The sequence below is a fragment of the Symphalangus syndactylus genome, chromosome 3 (assembly GCF_028878055.3).
Source record: "Symphalangus syndactylus isolate Jambi chromosome 3, NHGRI_mSymSyn1-v2.1_pri, whole genome shotgun sequence".
Lineage (NCBI taxonomy): Eukaryota > Metazoa > Chordata > Mammalia > Primates > Hylobatidae > Symphalangus > Symphalangus syndactylus.
Window position 1 is genome coordinate 137576843 of NC_072425.2, and position 22466 is coordinate 137599308.

The window sequence follows — 22466 nt, forward strand, 5'->3', positions numbered from 1 at the left end:
AAAATTATGAAAGACTTTATGGAGAAGCTTGTATTCATGTGGATTATATCTATCAATTGTCACTGTATTAGAAATTTAAAAGAAAATAGAAATGAGAAAAATGAATTTATTTAAAAATAGTAAACCCAATTACGTGTGAACATAAATCACATTTTTATGAAAAATCACTATTTTCCACAATTAAAAATTGAGGTTTATGTAGTTTTTGAAATCTCTTTAATGTCTGGCATAATAGAATACAGCTGGATTCTCATGTATGCTTCTGCACACAATCTTTCGTGATTTTTTTTTTTTTTTTTTGAGACGGAGTCTTGCTCTGTCACCCAGGCTGGAGTGCAGTGGTGCAATCTCAGCTCAGTGCAACTTCTGCCGTCCGGGTTCAAGCGATTATCCTGCCTCTGCATGAAACGGGGTTTCGCCATGTTGGTCAGACTTGTCTCGAACTCCTGACCTCAGGTGAGCCACTGCGTCTGGCCCTGTTGTGGTATGTCGAAGTATATAAAGAAAATCCAGCTTCACACAGACACATATTTTTAAATGGAGAAATATTGGAATAGCCTTTTCAGATAATTATGGATATTCTTCTTTGATACTAGTACAAATTTGGCAAGTGATAGTTCCTTCAAAGATAGCTGCAGTGTGGAATCTGAAATCCTATCAAGGAAGTTTTTGTACTCTGTTAAACTAAAAATACACTGATCCATTTTACACTTTATTTATGTGAAGAGTGGTATCTTTTACCCATGCATGATTTTGTAATATCCTGTATTGGTCATTTGGAAAATACTGGTTTACTGAATTATGCAGTTCTTCCAAATATTAACACATTTATTTATATAAATATCAAAAAGTCACATTTGTTAATATCACAACTGATCTCATCAGAAAAGTCCCATGGTAAATGCAGATTTCACAAAATTCTAATATTTCCTTGGAATCTTGAATTTTATCATTGGCAACAAATACAGTTTTCCTTGAAATGACAGGCTCACTTTTTTTCATTTTTGAGTGAGAAGATACCTGCCAAATATTCAAGTCTCAATGGCGATTGTTTACCAGTCATTATTTCATGTTAAAATGGTCTTCCTCCATTTAAAAAAAAAAAAAAAAAAGTTGGGCGTGGTGGCTCACGCTTGTAATCCCAGCACTTTGGGAGGCCAAGGCGGGCAGATCACGAGGTCAGGAGATCAAGACCATCCTGGCCAACATGGTGAAACCCCATCTCTACTAAAATACAAAAAATTAGCCGAGCATAGTGGTGCGCGCCTGTAGTCCCAGCTACTCAGGAGGCTGAGGCAGGAGAATCGCTTGGACTCGGGAGGCGGAGGTTGCAGTGAGCCAAGATTGCGCCACTGCACTCCAGCCTGGCAACAGAGTGAGACTCCATCTCAGAAAAAAAAGTGGCTAGTACCTTTCTTTCAGCCACAACCATGGCACTTTGGTATGTGGCAGGGTTGCTTGATGCATACTTACCTTTTTTTCCCCCCCACACAAAATATTAAAAAGATGTATACTGAAGGGTTGAGATTTCGTAAAATTATTAAAATTTACTGCTTCGTCAAGGACATTCTTAAGTGCAACTGGCAGTGTCTATTGCAAGTCAGCAGCAGTGACAAATACAGTGTTAATGAAATTTGGTACAACAACTTTGATTCCTGCTAAGTCACCAGCAGCTTCACCCCCTATTGATTTTGCACCATCAGTGCAATTGTCAACATGGTGAAAAGGCACATGGTGTCTCAGTAGTTTTATGAAAAGTTTTGGGGTTTGGGTTTTTTTGTTTGTTTTGTTTGTTTGTTTGTTTTTTCAGTCTGTCTGTGTTCTTGCTCTGTCATCCAGGCTGAAGTGCAGTGGTGCAGTTATAGCTCACTACAGCCTCAAACTCCTGGGCTCAAGGGATCCTGCCGCCTCACCCTCCTTAGTAGCTGGGACTACAGGTGCATGCCACCATGCCCGGATAATTTTTTAAAGATTATTTTTTGTAGAAATGGGGTCTTCCCAACTGCTAGCTTCAAGCCCTCGTCCTGCCTGAGCCTCCAAATGCCAGGATTACAGGCATAAGCCACCACGCCCAGCCTGTGACAATAGTTTTGGATCCCTGGGAGTCTTGGGCATCCCCAAAGGTTTGCAGACCACACTTTGAGAACTGTTGGTGTAGTGAAAAGAACCTGAACTTAGATGATCTGGATTCAATTTCAACTCTTCTACCTACTTGCTGTGTGGCCTTGAGTGAGCTACCCTCTCTGTTACCATTTTCTTATCTATAAATTGAAGTAAATAATATCCAACCTAACAGTTGTGAGGATTAAATGAGAAATTACTAGGCATGAGGCTGGTATCTCCCCAACATTTTTCGTTTTTTATTTTCCATTTCAGGATTTTTTTTTTTTTTTTGAGACAGAGTCTCACTCTGTTGCCCAGGCTGGAGTGCAGTGGTGCGATCTCGGCTCACTGCAAGCTCCGCCTCCCGGGTTCACGCCATTCTCCTGCCTCAGCCTCCAGAGTAGCTGGGACTACAGGTGCCCACTACCAAGCCCGACTAATTTTTTGTATTTTTAGTGGAGACAGGGTTTCACCATGTTAGCCAGGATGTTCTCGATCTCCTGACCTTGTGATCTGCCCGCCTTGGCTCCCCAAAGTGCTGAGATTACAGGCGTGAGCCACCGTGCCCGGCCCCATTTCAGGATCTCAAGTACCTAAAACAGGAGAGGAGAAAAATAGTCAAGAATATGTAGGTATCCCACTTGCTAATACAGCCATATTTCCTGTAATATTACGGTTTTGGTGTGTCTAAACCCTAGACTGTTAGGGGTGAGTCTATGTGTGTTCTTTTTATTTTTTAGAGACAGGGTTTCTCTCTATCACCCAGGCTGGTGTGCAGTGGTGCTGTCATAGCTCACTGCAGCCTTGCACTTCTGGGCTTAAATAATCCTGCCTCTGTCTCCCAAGTAGCTGGGAATACAGGCACATGCCACCATGCCTGGCTAACTTTTAAACTTTTTTTAGAGACAGGGTCTCACTATGTCACCCAGGCTGGTCTGGAACTTCTGTCCTGAAACAGTTCTCCCATCTCAGCTGAAATTACAGGCGTGAGCCACTGCACCGAGCCCCATTTAAAAAAAAATAATAAGTTGCTGAACTCTGTAATAATACACTTTAACTTGATTGTTCTTTTAAGTGTAAAGAAAGAAAAAAATACCCTTTTGATTACATTTGCTTTAGTGAGAGCCTTGGTTTTAGAGAAACCTATGTATTGGACTTGTGATGTTTGGGGACTACTGTTTGTAAAGGGGTGAAGTGGAATGGTAGATGTTCCAGAAACTTTTCAGTGATTATGTACACCTGTAGTGGTTTTCATCTTGCTGCAGGCTCCCATATGCAATGTGCTAATACTGCTTGGGTTATCTTCCAGTTAAAGCTAGATCTTCGTAGTTTTGAAACATCTGTATTCAAATATATAAGCTGCTTGCTTTCTTTTAAGTCTTAATGGAAATCTGAGTTATATTGTGGTTATTTAGTGAGAGTTTGTGTTTGTCTTCCTAAAAATGCATCAATCACCATGTCTCCCGCACTGAAAAGCATAAGTGATTTTCATATTCAAATCATAATAGCACTTTGAAACCTTTTCTGAAGAAACAGCCCCAAACATCATAGCCTAAAGTCTAGCATGTGACAGGATTTCTGGGATTTCTCTCTGCCTTCCCCTCCTGTGCATAGGGAGAGGGCCCGTACATACCAGGGAAGCAAGACCAAACTAAACTGAGTTCCTTCTAGTCTCTGTGCTGATGCCAGCTGGTTATCTAACCCACAACAAGCCATTTACTTATCGAGGCTCAGTATTGTCGTCTTACACTGAGGAAGTTGGATGACCGTTCTCTCCAAGGCCCCTTCAACTCTGAATGTTAAATTGATAGCACAGGAAAACAGACAGAGCTGGCTTGCTTAGGTATTCTCAGGTAAGCTCTATCCTTTCCTGACCTTCTGTGTTGCTCCCAATTAGAGTGTTCTTTTATTTGCTTATTTTATTTTTGTGACAGGGTCTTGCTCTGTCACTGAGGCTAGAGTTCAGTGGCACAAACACGGCTCGCTGCAGACTCGACCTCCTGGGCTCAAGCCATCCTCCCACCTCAGCCTCCTGAGTAGCTGTGACTGCAGGCATACGCCACCAGGCCAATCTTCCCGTCTCAGCCTCCTGAAGTGTTGGGATTACAGGTGTGAGCCACTTCACCCAACTAGAGTGTAATTTTAATGTCACCCACTGAAATCTGTCCCTGGAAAATTCTTTTTCTCCTGTTCTTCTTTGAAGTATCTTTATTTTGACAGCTTTAGTTTACTGTTACCTGCAGTCTGATAAAACAGTTTCATCTCTTCTTTCATCATGGTCTCACTGCCAGTTTACAACGACTTGGAGGCTTTTGTGGAAGAAGATCTGACCTGTCTGGTTCAGAGAACACTTGCTGAGCACTGGCTGAGGAGAGACTGGAGGTCTTATCTCCACTTCAGCCTGTGTCCTGAGTGATGGCCTGTTCTGAAAGGCTTATGAAATTTGGAGACTTTGTAGAAGTTGAGTCCCCAGAATATGAGCTAACCAGATTGTATAGCAAGCAAATGCTCCACCAGAGAAACTGTTCCAGCCAGCGAGAATAAGTCCCAGATAACTTGGATGCTTTCATGCAATCATATATTTACAAACCAACACTTCAAGTGACAGGAAAAGAGATTAGACAAAACTGTTTCTATGGCTTGCCACCTACTGAGAGTAAAAGACTCAAATCTTCTCTACTGTTTCTTTTTTTTTTCTTTTGGAAGTTGTCCTCTTTGGGATAAATCCTGGTTGGGTAGTCAGTGACATTTACCTGCAATACCCACAGAGCCTAATGTTTGCTTGTGGTGGGGGTATTGGCATTCTAATAGAAGTGTTTGGGGAAGGTTCTGTTTCCTTCCCTCCCTTCCTTTCCCCTCCCCTCCCCTCCCTTTCCCCTCCCCTCCCCTCCCCTCCCTTCTCCTCTCCTCTCCTGACTGAGTCTCACTCTATTGCCCAGCCTAGAGTGCAGTGGTGCAATCTTGGCTAACTGCAACCTCTGCCTCCCAGGTTCAAGCAATTCTCCTGCATAAGCCTCCTGAGTAGTTGGGACTACAGGCACATGCCACCATGCCGAGCTGATTTTTTATATTTTTAGTAGAGACTGGGTTTCATTATGTTGGCCAGGCTGGTCTCGAACTCCTGACCTCAAGCTATCTGCCTGCCTGGGCCCTCCCAAAGTGTTGGGATTACAGGCGTGAGCCATGGCGCCCAGCCGGTTCTGCATCTTTAAATATGGGTTATGATTAACTTACATTCTCAACTCTTTTCTTCCTCTCTCTTCAAAGATGTACTGATCTGACATGCAATTAAGGCTGGGCATACCGAGGCAGATTAAATGCAGGAATCTTTCTATCTTGGGCCAGAACAGCTTGGCAGCCGTGACTATAGAGTTGATTGATTAATTGGTTAACTTATTCCCAGCTTTGTTTCAGAAAGCTTTGCAGCGGAGCAGGGTGTTTGAAGATGGTTTGAGGAAAAAAAGGAGTCATAGGCCTTAGGGAAAGGAAGGTGGATGTTAGGCTCGTTTGCAGTATTTGTTACTTGATCCTATGATTTTTTTTCTTTCAAAATGTCTCTGATTTACCCCTTGCTCTGTTTCCACTGCAGCAGGTTATCTTGCGGCACAGCTCCATGTCTAAAACACCTGCATAGATTGCTTGCTGCCTCCGCTCTCCAGCCTGTCATGCATGACTACCCGCCAGGTTTGCTCCAAAACATTCCTTTCATTATGCCACTTGCCTGCCCAAGAACCTGCAGGGGCTGTGGTTACTACTGTATCGAGATTAAACTCCGCTTTGTTTCAGAGATGTTCATAATTTGGCCAGCTTTATTTCCCTCTACTGTCCATTGTGAGCCCTCTTCCCCAGTAAGGCTTAGGCTCCTTCAAGTCTCCCCACCTCACATTCCAGGCTGGGACTCCACCTTTGCTTTTCCCTTAGTATGAAATGTACTTTGGAAACTTCCAAGATGAGTATTAAAAGTAATAGTTGGCCGGGCGCAATGGCTCACGCCTGTAATCCCAGCACTTTGGGAGGCCAAGGCGGGCGGATCAAGAGGTCAGGAGATGGAGACCATCCTGGCCAACAGGGTAAAACCCCGTTTCTACTAAACTACAAAAAATTAGCTGTGCGTGGTGGCAGGCGCCTGTAGTCCCAGCAACTTGGGAGGCTGAGGCAGGGGAATCACTTGGACCCAGGAGGCAGAGGTTGCAGTGAGCCGAGATCATGCCATTGCACTCCAGCCTGGCGACAGAGCAAGACTCCATATGAAAATATATAAATAAATAAAATAATAATGGCTGGCCAGACATGGTGGCTCATGCCTGTAATCCTAGCACTTTGGGAGGCTGAGGAGGGTGGATCCCTTGTCGCTTGAGGCCAAGAGTTCAAGACCAGCTTGGGCAACATGGTGAAACACCATCTTAAAAACAATAGAAAAATTAGCTAGGTGAGGTGATGTGCGCCTGTAGTCGCAGCTACTTGGGAGGCTGAAGTGGGAGGATCACTTGAGCTCAGGAGGCGGAGGTTGCAGTGAGCCATGATCTGCACTCCAGCCTGGCAATCAAAAAAATAAAAATAAAAATATTAGCTACAACTTAATGAGTACAAACTATGTGTCAGGTGCTGTACACTACATATATGACTCCTGTCTTCACAAAAACCTCATAAGGTAAGTGGTTTTTCTCCATTTTTACAGAGCAGGTAACTGAAGCTAGTAGTGATTATGATGTTCCCAGTGGCACAGCTAGGATTCGAGATAAGGTCTGTCTTCCACCAAAGCTTGTCTTTTTTACCTGGTTGCAGAAATCGTTTCTGTACTTAAAGGTGTTTACAGCCCAATAGTGACAAGTACATGAATATTAGTTTTCTGCTTTTCTCCCTCCCTAAATTGCAGTTATCTACACTGGACTAAGGGGTAGAAATTCTGAGAAGTTTGCATTCCATTCAAGGTGTTTGATCTTGGGAATGACTTGAACATAACTAAACATTAAAGAGATTAACTCAGCAGCTGAATTCTGCTAAAGTAGAATAGAGCAGGCAAAGGAGAGTTGGGAGGCAGGAAGACTAGTGGAGTGATAATATCCAAACAAGAGGCTTACATTTGGTAAAGTAGGAACAGAAAGGGGAAAAATGGTGTAGTTGAGGTAGAAATTATAGATGTTAGCATGTAAGTTAATATGTAGCATACAAGAGAGGGAGGAGTTTAAAAAACAAGACTTTCTGTGAACCAAAGAGATTGATTAACAACTGGGAAAGCATAGAGCAGAGATAGGCTTTGAGGGGAAAATCAGTGTAATTGTGGCCATGTTGAGTTTTAGGTAGCAGTGTTGTCTCAACTTACAGATGTCTAGCAAGATATGGCAAATACAGTTCCAGAGCTAGATCAAGTTGACTCATTCGTGTTGTTTCAGTTGGATTAAGGACATAATCCATACTTGTGTGCATAAAATCTGTGTCATAAAATCTCAAAATTGAAAGTACTTTGGAGTCTGTCAACTGATTGGGTAAACCAAATGTGGTATATTCATATAGGGGAATGTTCTTTGCCCTTAAAAAAGGAATAAAGTACAGATAACATGCGACATAATGAATCTTGAAAACTTTATGCTAGGTGGAGAAGGCGGTCCCCAATTGTATGGCCACATATTGTATGATTCCTTTATATGAAATATGTAGAATAGGACAACTCATAGAAAGTAGATTAGTGGTTGCCAGGGACTGGGGAGAGGGGAGGGTGTTCATGGATATTTGGTAATGAAAAGATTTGGAGTTTTTTCAGGGGGCGGTGGCAAAAATGTTCTGGAGTTAGTGGCAATGGCTGTATAACCTTGCAAATATACTAAAAACCACTGAGTTGTACACTTTAAAATGGTGAATCTTATGGCATATGAATTATATATTTTTTAAATGGAAGAAAAAAAAGTACCTCAGAGATCACCTACTGTGTCCTCATACTGAGTGACTCAGTGCCTTTGTCCCTTCTCTACTCACGCTGGAGATGGGTGAACATCTTCTGTCTTAGGGAACTTATCTTCTTCTCAATAACCCATTCTATTTTTTTGAGACTACTAATTGGCGTATGTGGCATAGTGGGTAGGAAGCATGGTCTCTCGACATCAGAAAGTGCTGGTTTTGCCACTTACTGACTTGTGTGACATTGGGCAAGTGAATTTTGCTAAGCGTCAGTTTCAGCATCTGCAAAAAGTAAGGTAATAATAGTACCTTCCTCAGGGTTGAATTGACGAAAATGAAACAATGCACGTGGCGTGCCTGGCAGCTAGTAAATACTTGATATTTGGTCATAATTAGTCTCTTATTTCTTGCTTGCCCCTCACAATATAAAATACCTCATAAGAAGTCAGTTGCTACACTTTGGTTTGTCTGTTGTTTGTTTTTGAAACAGAGTCTCGCTCTGTCACTCAGGCTGGAGCGCAGTGGCGAGATCTCAGCTCACTGCGACGTCCACCTCCCGGGTTCAAGCAATTCTCCTGCCTCAACCTCCCGAGTAGCTGGGATTACAGGTGCACACCACCATATCCGGCTAATTTTTGGATTTTTAGTAGAGATGGGGTTTCACCATATTGACCAGGCTGGTCTTGAACTCCTGACCTCAAGCGATCCTCCAGCCTCAGCCTCCCAAAGTGCTGGGATTACAGGTGTGAGCCACCACGCCCGGCCAGTTGCTACACTTTGTTTTTTGATTTCCTCATGGTCCAAAAAGTCTACTGCGTACAGGAACATACGGCAAGGACAGTTGGGATAAGCTGTGAAAATGTATGGTTCTTTTTTTCTTTAAAGAATCTCAGTAGGATCTACTGATGCACTGACATTATGCCAACTTGCCAGCAATTTCGTTTTTCCCTTCAAGATGCCTGTGAACAGTGTGGCAAAAGAGATGAGGTGCCTTGGGGTCTTAACTGCACGATGGCCAGCAAGACACCAGGGAAGCTTCATGTTTTCCCTCCACCTTCAGAGATGCAGTGATACTGAGAGTTGAGAGCAGTTTTATTTAGCATCAGGCAGCTGGGCTGACCTTTCCCAGCACCCCCATGCTCTTTGGTAACTAAAGGATAGAAAGAGAAAGACCATTTGTTAAGTATGTGAACGTAAGGAGGAGTCCCTTCCTAGATTCTTGCTGTAACCTCCGACTTCTTATCCTTGTTTTGGCTAAGATTAGACAAGTATTATGAAGTGATGTGATACCAAAAGGCTAGACAGGAGAGAATTTATATAGATTCAATCATCTAGAAGATTTGGCAATTTTTTCAAGCCATTTGTTTTTTGTTTCTTGGTTTTTTTGTTTGTTTGTTTGTTTGTTTTTTGAGACAGAGTCTCGCTCTGTCGCCCAGGCTGGAGTGCAGTGGTGCGATTTTGGCTCCTGCAACCTCCGCCTCCCAGTTTAAAGTGATTCTCTTGCCTCAGCCTCCCAAGCAGCTGAGACTAAAGGCGCCTGCCACCACCCCCGGCTGATTTTTGTATTTTTAGTAGAGGCCGGGTTTCACCATATGGGCCAGGCTGGTCTCCAACTCGTGACCTCAAATGATCCACCCACCTCGGCTTCCCAAAGTACTGGGATTACAGGCGTGGGCCACGGCGCCCAGCCAAGCTATTTGTTTTATTAGGTGTCCAGTGCAGTCTTGATGTTAGCTGAAGATGTTTGGGTAATCTCTTGTATTGCTTCATAAAACAGTGTAATAGTTTTATTACGCTGTTAGCAGCTTTCAATAGCTTTGCACCAAGGAACCGTTCCCTCCCACCTCTCATTCCCTCTGCTTCCTACTCCCCAATCCCTACCTCAAGCCACCTGCTGGGCAGCTGGAACCACAAATCACCAGCATTACTTCCAGAGGAATAAAACAGCCTACATCCCCCCGCCCCCCCGCCTGCTTTGTTTTTAGCTGGTTTGTTTGTTTTCAGATGTCAGTAATGTGAAGTATTTCCCCTAATCAATGTTTTAACCTTCTTGTTGATATTTATTCAGCTTGGTTGAATGTACTGTGTTAAAGCATCCATGAGCTCTATGGATGGGAGAGTAAATCTGAATTTCTCTCTTTTCTCTGGAGACATCATAATATTTCCTATTATCAGAGGATTGTTTTGCTAGGATATTAATGCGCAGTTTCTCTGCTGGAGTTATCATTGCTTCCCTCTTCCTTCAGCTCCTGAACAAACAATTTTGAATTAACATGGAAACCAAGTTTAATTTCTTGACTCATCTCCTCTGGCTTTGAATTTCCTTTTCTGTTTCATGCTGCTGTCAATAATTTGGTGCTCCCATCTGTCCATTTCTGCTCACCCTGTTATTGATAATGTGATTAACTCCCTACTCCATTGCTATTTATTTACTGATAAATTATTTCTGATCATGTGTGCTATATTTTCTTTACTCAGATCTAAGGTATAATTAGGGAAGAGTGCTGAACAAAAGAGCCTTTTTTTCCCTTCTCTTACCATGGTGTTGGGTGAAACATGCTGTCCAGCAGGTCCCTGTCTTTTATAATGGAAGGGCAACGTGCTTTTATATGCAAATCCAGATGTGTGGTGGTGGTTTGTTTACCTTACTTTGTGCTTAATGAGATTCTTCAGATATTGTTACGTTGAAGTACTGCTTCTATTTTTATTATCTAACATTTATTAAATGTCAACCATGTGCTCTGTTAAACAAAGAATAGCACAGTTCTGTCTGGACTCAGGGTCTAGATGCTTAGTTTCAGCCCTAGTGACTAAAACCTGTATAATGGACAGTGTATGTTATCCTGGAGGATGTTTTCCAAATACTGTATTTTAAAATAATAAACAATTGGACCCTGCCCCTGGGAGAGACACATGTGAAACAAGGCACATGTATAAAACAAGGCACAGAATGAGACAGAGAAAGATACAGTTGAACTTACTTTAAAAGTAAGATTGATTTTTTTTACCTTAATTTTTACTCTTGAAATTTCAAGTGATAGGTTGAATTTTCCAGCTGTTTTGATGTCGCCTATGTTTTCCATTCTACAAAGAATGTTTTGATCTTTTCATCTGGCCCAAGGCAAAGCTGGTGACTTGGCTCAGTTACAGGAAAAGAGCCAGGAACCTTATGGAGCAGGAATGTAGATTTTAGCTCATTTAAGTGGCACAGCTTGGTTTGGTGAATCACTTTGTACCTCGGATTCTTTATATCAGGATGGTAGTGGGGTTGTTAAAATATAACTAGTGGAAGGGGAATATTTTGATTTCAAATCAGAAAATACAACTTAAAGGCTCATAATTTACTACTAAATAGGTATTTTCAGCCAGGCATGGTGGCTTATACATGTAATCCCAGCACTTTGGGAGGTTGAGGCAGGCAGATCACTTGAGCCCAGGAGTTTGAGACCAGCCTGGGCTAGAAAGTGAGACTCTCATCTTTACAAAAAATCAAAAAATTAGCTGGGTGTGGTGGCACACCATGTGATCCAAGCTACATGGGAGGCTGAGGCAGGAGGATTGCTTAAGCCTAGGACTTGAAGGCTGCAGTGAGCTATGATACTACCACTGCACTCCAGCCTGGGCAACAGAGTGAGACCCCGTCTCAAAACAAACAAATACTATTAAAAATAAATACAAATTTTCCTATCTTTGAAACAAGGATAACACAACTCAGGGTTGAAATGAAAAATATGATGATGGCTGTGAAAGCACTTTGTAAACTGTGAAGTGCTTTGCACATTTATCCTCAGAATGCTTACTACTCATTAGTTCAAGTTTATATATAAGCTCTACGTCCAGGCCGGGCGCAGTGGCTCACGCCTGTAATCCCAGCCCTTTGGGAGGCCGAGGCGGGTGGATCGCTTGAGGTCAGGAGTTCAAGATCAGCCTGGCCAACATGGCGGAACCCCGTCTCTACTAAAAACACAAAAATTAGCTGGCTGTGGTGGTGGGTTCCTGTAATCCCAGCTACTGGGGAGGCTGAGGCAGGAGAATTGCTTGAACCCGGTAGGCAGAGGTTGCAGTGAGCCGAGATCACGCCACTGCACTCCAGCCTGGGTGACAGAGCGAGACTCCATCTCAAAAAAAAAAAAAAAAAAAAATTATGTATCCAAATGCATTTACTTGTGCATTCAGATTGATTTTGTTGTTAATGAGTGAGGTGCAGAGGCAACAGTGTTGAGCCGAGGACTGGAATTAGTGGGGGCCGCCACTAAGGGAGTGCACAGGGGGATATTGCCTGTGTAGGTCTCACTGGAGTGAGCTGGTTCTTGGGGACTGGAACCACACCCAGCAAAAATCGAGGACAGTGCCTGCCACCTAGGACCCATGGAGTAATTGTTCACTAACTTCAACTGATGGTTGAAAACACAGTCCTGGGAGTAGCCTCCAGTATTTAATAAACCTTTTCTCCCTTCCCCTACCTACTTCTTTAGCCAACTACACCATAAAACAGACCCTTCTATAGCTACCAAAAAATAAAAATCTTGTCTTTGGGGTTGGGAGAGATAAGACTTACTTGGTTATTAACTGTATAGGTATTTGTATATAGGTATTTTCACCTGGGTCTACCTCTTCAACTTTTGTTTTTCAGTTTAATATCTCTATTCCTCTTTCCCAGCTAAATTTTTAAGTCAACCATATCACCTCAACAGTGGGCCTAATTAATTAGCATTTTAAAAGCAGTATACTCCCTCAGAAAGGTGGAGGGGGAGGGTAGCTTGGAGTCAGTTTGTATTCAGAAGAACAAGGTATTACTGTGTGTGCTGAACTTTTTTTTTTTTTTTTTGAGACGGAGTCTAGCTCTGTCACCAGGCTGGAGTGCAGTGGTGCAATCTCGGCTCACTACAACCTCCGCCTCCCGGGTTCAAGTGATTCTCCTGCCTCAGCCTCCTGAGTAGCTGGGATTACAGGCACCCGCCACCACGCCCGGGTACTTTTTGTATTTTTAGTAGAGACAGAGTTTCACCATGTTGGTCAGTCAGGCTGGTCTCGAACTCCTGACCTCATGTGATCTGCCCAGCTCAGCCTCCCAAAGTGCTGAGATTACAGCGTGAGCCACCGCACCCTGCCGTGTGTGTGCTGAAGTTTACCCAAATGCTTAATGCTGGAAAATGCTTGAAGAAAACCATCCTGGCTGGGCGCGGTGGCTCACGCTTGTAATCCCAGCACTTTGGGAGGCCGAGGCGGGCAGATCACGAGGTCAGGAGATCGAGACCACAGTGAAACCCCGTCTCTACTAAAAATACAAAAAATTAGCCGGGCGTGGTGGCGGACACCTGTAGTCCCAGCTACTCGGAGAGGCTGAGGCAGGAGAATGGCGTGAGCCCGGGAGGCGGAGCTTGCAGTGAGCCGAGATTGCGCCACTGCACTCCAGCCTGGGCGACAGAGCGAGACTCCGTCTCAAAAAAAAAAAAACCATCCTTCCTCTGGCAGGAGGTGCAGTCTGACATGGAGGCATAAAGCAATATATAGAGACACTTCTTCATTTTTACTCTACTTACTGTTTTCATTCCTGAAAGTATATGCATGTGTGTGTTATAAGAAGTCATTTAAAAAAACAAACATGATGTTCATCTATTCAGATTGGTTTTATTTTGGAACTGTCTTCCTCTCATGTAAATGTATGCTTTTTAAACAAGGCCATTAATGCTATTTACCTAGTAACACTTCAGTGTGTCAATAATATTACTTCTGTCAATAGAGCACTTAAGTAATTATTGCCTTTTCTGGTATTAAGTATCTTTGCTGCATTTAAAGAAAAGCACCCATACATCTAAAGAAAAAGGTCCAAATACATAAGGCAAGTTTTCACTTTCAACAATAAGTGTTACATTTCTCCAAAGATCCAAATTTCCTTTTAGCCTTGGGCCAAGGAGACAGACTGAGAGAATCCAAGAATTTAGAGACGGAAGTTACCTCATTCAACCTCCTAATCTACTGCTGGAATACCCTCTATGGCAGCCCTGGCAGATGGCCATCCATCTGCTTGTATACTTCCAGGGCTGGAGAGCTCATTATCTCCTGAGGCAACTCATAAATTCTTTCTTATTTGAGCTAAAAGTGGCCTCTCTGTAACTTCTTTTTTTTTTTTTTTTTTTGGTGGTGGGGGACAGAGTCTTGCTCTATCGGCTAGGCTGGAGTACAGTGGCACGATCTTGGCTGACTGCAACCTCCGCCTCCTGGGCTCAAGCAATTCTCCTGCCTCAGCCTCCCGAGTAGCTGGGATTACAGGTGTGTGCTACCACACCCGGCTAATTTTTGTATTTTTAGTAAAGATGGGGTTTCACCATGTTGGCCAGGCTGGTCTCGAACTCTTGACCTCAGGTAATCTACCTGCCTTGGTCTCCCAAAGTGCTGGGATTACAGGCATGAGCCATCGTGCCCGGCCGCCTCTCTGTAACTTCTATCCATTGGTCCTGGTTGTGGAGCAACATAAGAAAGATCTGAAGTATTTGAAGAGAGCTACCACATTCCCCTTTTGTCTTTTCCGAATAAGATAATGGAATTGTTTTAAATTGAAGATTTTTGCCTGGAATCTGGAAGAACAAGATGGAAATGAGTGTATGTTAACTGTTGCTATAAAGGAAACCTTTGTTATAATGGCAGCTGACGGGTCAGGCATCTCTTCTAGTATTTCACACTCAGGCATAGCCTCCTCTGTAATACCCCTCTTGAAAATGACCTATCCCTCACTGAGCTACGAAGAGTAAGACGTCCCTCCTGGGTGAATAGAATCTTATACCTTTTGCTATTCTGAATGCTTCAAGAGAGCCCAAATTCCTAAGCATTGCTCTGAGATAAAATTTAAAGGTTTTCCTTTAGGAGGGAAAATTAAATGCATGAGAGTATACGCTTTTTGACAGTAGAAACCATGGCCGGTTTTTCTTTCTGTACCCTATAGTGTCTAATACTACGCTGTACCTGGCAGACAGAAGCTGTACAATAAATTATTGCTCTATTGCATGATGGTGAATTACATATATGATGAGAGGTATGTGTATCTATGAAGTACATATATACAGAAATATGTACACACATAGGCATATATGCACATACATACACATATGCATACACACACGCTTTTTTGCCTTTGAATGCGTATAAATATCCCTGTGTTATTTCATAACAATTTATAGGAATATTTAATGCCAGTCTTCAGACAAAACTATCCTCTGGATAAATTGCAAACCCCAAACACCTGGGGCAGTATGAAAACTGCCACCTTATTTTTGATATCCTGGGGTGGGTGCATCGAGAGGACAGATCCTTTTCTCTGTACCTTCCATTGCTAAGTGATTGTGCTTTGCTCCCAGGTAGAAAATGCCACGCTGTTCCTCATCCTCCGACCTCTTCCTCCTGTTTGAGTGTTTCTTCAGTTGCTCTTATTGCTGGAAGTGGTGAAGAAAAACAGTAAAAGGATGGGGGAAAATACTGCGGCTTTAATACTTGCTTAACATTTTACACAGCTTGACTTTCGTAGCGATCTTTGATCAGTGTCTTTCGTGCAGCTGGAAGCCCTGAGTTTTAGCCCAGTTTTGCTATTTCCTGACTGAGTGGTTTATATCTATAATGTCGTGTAATGGAACCTACCTGGACCAACTATGAGAATCAAATGACAAAAGATGAATGTGAAAGTATAAAGCTTATCACAAGTAAAATCCCGCTTTTAGATGTAAGCATAGTACCCCTACTATGGTGGAACTGGTTAAAGCCTTTATTTGTGCAAATGAGCAGCAATTCCCCTTTCCCAGACAGGCATGGCCATAGTGGAAGACTCCCGGCTACAATGCAGGTCTATGGAAGATTCAGACTGAGAATTCTGAGTGCATACTCAAGTCTCTGTGTGCTAAAGGCCCTTGGCTCCAACTCTTGAGTTGCCATAAGTCGCACGCCCCTTCCCCTGCCTCCACCCAGACTGTCAGACTAAACTATGACCATGTAACTGAGTTAACTGCAAAATGCCATAAAGAATATACCTGATGTCAAGTGGACCAAAATAGTGCCTCTATGACATCTTTTACTTGACTATGAATGCTAAAGGGACCAGCCCTAGATTTGCCTGGTTTCCTATTTTGTCTTTGGTGCCTGGCACATAATAGGCACCAAAGACGTCTTGAAGAACTATTGTCACAGCAGCTTATCTCCTCTGCAGAATAGCAAGTGGAAACTGAGACACATGGTAGAAATGAATTAGGTTCTCACATGAGGGATGGGAGCAGGGTTGCAGAATGAGAGGCAGGTTATATTCTAATTAAGGATTATCTAAATTTTTATTTTAATTTCAATGCAAGCAGTATTCTTTACACCTAGACTAATAAATGAGATAAGGGACACTGGGGGAGGGAGCTGGGTAATAATATAGTTGACAAGTGGGGATGGGACCTTTTAACATTCGATGTAGTCTTTGCAGCCAGCTCTGTTAAAGAGCATGCTGCCATGAGACTTGGGGACTGTGTGAACCACACACATACACACACACACACACACACACACACACACACACACACACACACATATGTTTGCTCTTTACCAACACTTGCCCATAATATCACTGGGCAAAACCACTGCTTACTGCATCCTTTAAAGCATGAGTAAACATCAAGAACATTTCTCCTTCTAACTCACTTCTGCTTCAAAACTGGTTCTGTGAAACATCTGCTATAAGAATGAACCATTTATCCTCCAAACAAGGGACAAGAAGAACACAGAATGCATTTTCTTTTAATCTGGAGTTTAAGTACTCCAATAGGATTGATGAATTTTAATACTGTCTTGCAATATGATATATAATCAGGCCCTTGCTTCCTTCAACCTAAGTTCCTCAAATGTGAACCCCAACTTCAACTTAGGTTGTAAAGACTTTAAGCTTACTAAGGACACAGTTTCATATTTGCCAGTTAGGATTTCATCTGACTCATCTGGACAAGTGACAGGAGCAAATCCGATCTGCCAGAACTGTAGACCTCATTAACCCTTTCTCTCTATTGGTTTATCCATTCAACACATTTACTAAGCATCTCCTATGCCAAGCACTGCGTGGTTAATAGATTTTTTTCTTCTTTCTTTTTTTTTTTGAGATGGAGTTTCACTCTTGTTGCCAGGCTGGAGTGCAATGGCGCGATCTCAGCAATCTCTGCCTCCCCGGTTCAAGTGATTCTTCTGCCTCAGCCTCCTGAGTAGCTGGGACTACAGGTCCCATGCCACCACACCCGGATAAGTTTGTATTTTTAGTAGAGACAGGGTTTCTCCGTGTTGGCCAGGCTGGTCTCGAACTCTGACCTCAGGTGATCCACCCGCCTCAGCCTCCCAAAGTGCTGAGATTACAGGCGTGAGCCACCGCGCCCGGCCAGAGGTTTTTTAAAAAGCCTATAGTCTCATTATGAACTTGAGATGAACCTTCAAGGGACCTTTGGAAAAGAGATGGTAAGTAAATTTAAGATCAAGTATCTGCTTTGCGGATATACCTGAGGCAAATACAAAGAAGGGAGAAGATAAAATATAAATCCAGGAGAACAAGCTCACAGTCTGTTAGAGCAGACGTGAAACAAGTAAGTGACCATAAACTCTAACAAGTACAAGAGAGATCCCGAGAAGGGAGTAATTACTTCTGTTGGGAAGGGACTAGATAGCCAGCTACGATAAACTTCTAGTAGGAGAGATTCCTAAGCAGAATTCTGAGTGGTTAATAGGAACTTGTGTATCTGTGTGTATGTGGGAGGTGGGGTGGGGACTCTGGGCAGAATTCAGTGTGTTAAAGGCACAGAGGTATGAAATGGGATGAGCAGAGAACTCGATGCTGCTTGGTACTGACTGAAGGTGAGATGGATGGAAATGGATGATGGGTGAGGCAGGGAAGTAAGCAGCGACCTTGTATGCCATGCTAAGAAGTTTTGGACTCGAGGCTGGGTGTGGTGGCGCATGCCTGTAATCCCAGCACTTTGGGAGGCTGAGGGGGGCAGATCACGAGGTCAAGAGTTGGAGACCAGCCTGGCCAACATGGTGAAACCCCGTCTCTACTAAAAATATAAAAGTTAGCCGGCCGTGGTGGCGGGTGCCTGTAGTAGTCCCAGATACTCAGGAGGCTGAGGCAGGAGAATCACTCGAACCCGGGAGGCGGAGGTTGCAGTGAGCCGAGATTCCGCCACTGCACTCCACTCCAGCCTGGTGACAGAGTGAGACTCCGTCTCAAAAAAAACACAACAAAACAAAACAAAAAACCAAAACAAAACAAAACAAAAAAACAAGTTTTGGACTCAATATGAGGTCATGAAAGGGTTTTCAGCAAGGGTGTGAAGTGGTGAAGCTTGTTTTAGAGACATCACTCTGGCAGCCATTTGTAGACATATTGGCGGGAGCCAATTTAAAGGCAGGGAGACCAGCTAGAGGGCTGCTGCAATAGTTTCTAAGACATGGTGACATGACATGATATGTGCCACTCAGCAAGGTGACAACAAGTCACCTGCTCACTGTGTGCCTCAGCTGGCCCCATTTATGCAGAGGGATCATTATGAACGTGTGATGAAGCTTCAAAGGGATCTTCGGAAAATACATGGCAGGTACATTTAAGATCAAATATTCTTCTTAGTGTGTATACCAGAGGCAGACAGATGGAAGAAACTGAAGATAAATCCGAGAGAACGAACTCCTTCCTGTGGGCTCTGGCCACCATGACGCCCAAGCACAATGAACCCTATCCTGTGAAATTAACGTCCTGCCCAGCACAGCAGCTGGCTGTGAGGGATGTTTCAGATGAGAGGTTCCAGAGGTGGGAGCCCCATTTCCCAACCCTTCTGTTTTTTTCATTCAAGGCAGCAGCCTCAGAGTAGATCAGCCAGGCCAGCCTCGGGGCCCTCTGACATTCTCCCCCTGTGGCTTCCAAAAAAGATCTGGACAGACCTTCCCACCCCTGGAGCTGAGCTTGAGAAGTCAGCTTGCCTGGAATTGAATTTTGATAGGTGATGCTGAAATTCAGTAGTAAAAAAGGTGGAGAGCAAGTAGTAAGTATCCCAAAGAACTCAACATCTTGCAGCAAGGGGAGGAAGGAGAGTGGGTGGGGGCAACCAGGCTGAGGCTAACAGCAGGCTTCCGTACCGGCAGACTTCGCTGACATTGTTGTCCACCCTGTGACTGGTAGGGACTCCCTGCTTCTAGGGGCAGAGGCCTTACGAAAGGAAAAGAAAGTCAGAACCATTCTTGCAAGAAGGGGAGAAACCAGCGCCCCCAAGAGGCCACAGCCAAGACTACCTCCAGAGCCAACAGCAATCTCTCTGACCTGCCAAAAGCTCCTCCCCACTTCCCTGGTTAATAGGATGAGATCACCAGGCAAAAGAATATGATGAAGCATTTCACTTATATAGTATTTTTCTTTCCAAACACTTAATAAGCCTCTCTGGTCTCGCTGAACTTGCATTCTTCCCGTGAAGGGGGCCAGGGACCCATGCTTGGCATTTCAGAGTTTGCGCGGCTTGAGAGATCATCTAGTCTGCTTCCCTCACTTTTAGAGTTATGGGACCTGAAGTCCAGGGAAGTGAAATCGCTTGCTGGGATCACAGGGATGCCTCTCCCTCCTCTCAGCCCCGCACACTTTCTGCTAGGCTCATGCTGCTGTTCTGTCCATTTTGTACAAGAGAGAGGGGGCTCCAGAGTGGGGGAATAGAGTTGGAATTAGAAATTAGTTTTGTGTGACCGGCTTACAGGTGGTCTTAAACCTTAACAGGTTTAAGATCCTCTGTAAAATGGGGCTAGTGTCACCTCAATACCTACCTTGCAAAGTTGATTATTGGGAATCACACTTGTGTAAGTGGTATAGTCTTGGCAAACAGTAGGTGCTAAATAATGTCTGGCTGGACGAATGGAGCCCTGTTCCCATATGGCATTCATCCAGCCAGTGTGTGGAGCTGGGGGAGGGATAGGCACGACTCCTGAGGCCCAGATCCTCCCTGAAGCAGGAGGCCCAGCACCCGCCCAGGCTAGCCAGCCCGCCCTCCCCGGGGAACGCAACGTCCAGAAGAGTCTATAGTCCTCATAGTATGCCTCATGCGTGAGGCCTGACCAAGGACGTCTGTGAACAAACCCTTCACAGAGAACTTAATGAGATTGTGGGAGTGCTGATGGTTGGGTGTGGGGATACAGGCCATTGAAGGTGAGAGGGCTGGTGTGATCAGTTTGGTGGTCTGCCCAAGACAGAGACCCTGCGGATTGGATAAGAGGGAGCCAATAGGTTTGAGGGGGTCACATGTCCCTTGCGCTTCCTCCTATTCCCCCAGGACCCCCTCTTCACCCGGCCTCCTCCTAAGGGCAACTCTGTTGTATTAGGATGAACCACACGGTGTACTGAAATGAACCACGTGTCAGAAATGGGGGTTGCCTCCTGGGTCCTGCCACTTGCTCCCCGTGTGTTCTTGGCCTGGTCCCTTCACCTCTCCTAGCCTCAGGATCTTCATGCGTAACATGAGATCCTCCCAAGATGTTGGTATGTAAACAACAGTGCTCTGGAATGACTCCATGCAAGCTGTTGCTCTTCAGCCTCCTGAACAAGGTGCTCTTGTCTCTCTTCCCATGAAACCTCCACCTCTCTCCATCTTCCGCACCACTGAGGCCGCAGTCTCTTCTAACAGGGCACACTCGTCCCCCGCGCTGTTCCCCGAATGCCACCAGGAGGCGCCCCTTGCTCGCTGAAGCCGGCCGGGCTAATAACTCCTCGGGGCCGGGGCGGGCTGCCCCTTTGCGCAGGGCGGTGGAGAGTGCGGGCTGCGCCGGGTTCCCCACCTGAGGTCGGTACCTCGCAGCGCCCGCTTGGCCGCGCGCCCCTAGCCTCTGCCGGGCGCCTCTCCCCAGCCGGGCGCCTCCCGCTCGGCCCCGGCCCCCGGGCAGCCGCAAGTTTGCCCCCAGCCGCGCGGACCCGCGCCCGCCCTGCCCGCTGCAGCGCCCCCGTTCCCGCCACCCCAGCCGCCCCCGCGCCTGGGCTCCCAGGCGAGGCTCCGAGGGGCGCTGGGGAGGCGTGCGGCTGCCCGCTGGGCTCCGGCCCGGCCTCGAAGGGGCGCCCCCCCGGCCGGCCGTGCGCGGGGCCGCAGCAGTTCCCCAGCTGCCCGCCGGGCGGCGCCCCGCGCCTCGCCTCGCTCCTCCCGCGCTCCCCGCGCCGGGCTCGCTCGCAGCCGGACACAGACTCTGCCTTCAGCTGCGGGCGGATCGGGCTGGAGCCGCCGCGGCTGCTGCGGAAGAGAAAAAACGGCCAACAGCAGCCCCGCGGCCGGCCCGGCAGCGCCCGGCTCCCGGCTCAGCCCCCGGAGTGCGGAGCCTCCCAGGTAAGGGCAGCGGCGCCCCCGGCCCGCTCCTTGCGCTGCCCCCGCGCCCCCGAGTCCCCTCAGCGCGGGCCTCTCCCGCACTCCGACTTCTAACGTCTCCGCCGCTCCTGCCCTCGGGGGCCGCGGCCCCTCACCCCTGCCCCGGCCCCCGCCCCCGCGCCCTCCTCCCCGCTCCCGCCTCCCGCCTCCCGCCTCCCGCCAGCCCGGTCCCTGGCACTTTGGTCCCTGCGTCTCCAGATTCGCCGCCGAACCCCCTACCGCTCTGCTCCCGTAGTTCCTCCAGTCTTCATCCCGGTCCGTCTTCCTCCCTCCGCATTCCTTCCCCGGGCTCGCCGTCCTCCCGCTCTGGTCCTCCCCCTCCCCGTGCAACTCCCAGCCCTGCCTCTGCCCCCTGCAGGGATGACAGCCCCTTCCCAGCCTGGCGCGTCTCCCCTACACCTCGTCACCCTCCGCTTCTCCCAGCGCCGCTGTTCCCCGGCTACAGCCCCCCATCCCGGCTCAGCCTGGCATCCCACCAAGCCCCCTCCCCCTTTCCTCACTGCCATCTGCCTCGACTGCCCCCTGCCCCTGCACTGGACTCGGGCCACCACCACACCCCCCACCCTGCACACCGTCTTGCTTGGGGGAACCAGCGTCCTATCAGAAATGACCCTGTTTCCCGGGGCGAATGGGGCTCCCACCCATCCCACCCTAGTTCATCCGAGTGGGAAGTGAGGGAGAAACTCTAGACACCTGCAATGGGCACGTGATGGGGGAGGGGGCTGGGGCGGAGGGGGAGGGGAGCTGATTTAGATTATCTCCAGTGAGGACTGGCAGAGCTGTGCGCTCCGACCTGGCTGGGGTGGAGGGCATGCAGGCGACAGCTGGGACAGGGGGTTCAAGGCACTGAGAGCACCTGTGTCTCTTTCCCTGGCTCCCTTGAGCTGAGCAAAGTGAGGGGAGGAGTTGGAGCCTGGGGAGAGTTGGCTGAGGGCCTTGGGGTGGGGGAGGAGGCGGCCGAGGGGGCTGGGCCCCGGTCGCCTCTGGCCTGTCTGCCTGGCAGTGGTGGGGCAATGCGGGCTGAGCCACTCCCGGGCTGGACCTTGGGCTGCGTGGCTCTTGGCATCTGTACTTGATGCTGCC

At 46.4% G+C, this 22466-nt stretch overlaps 1 long non-coding RNA gene across 1 annotated transcript; it reads right to left on the reverse strand.

Annotated features, from left to right (window-relative positions):
• Positions 1–2235: 2235 nt before the first annotated feature.
• Positions 2236–21778, reverse strand: LOC134736225 (uncharacterized). The gene is made up of 3 exons (XR_010120119.1): positions 21603–21778; positions 15320–15428; positions 2236–2696 (listed from the first exon to the last, which is right to left on the reverse strand). It is a non-coding gene; the product is annotated as an uncharacterized lncRNA (long non-coding RNA).
• Positions 21779–22466: the final 688 nt, after the last annotated feature.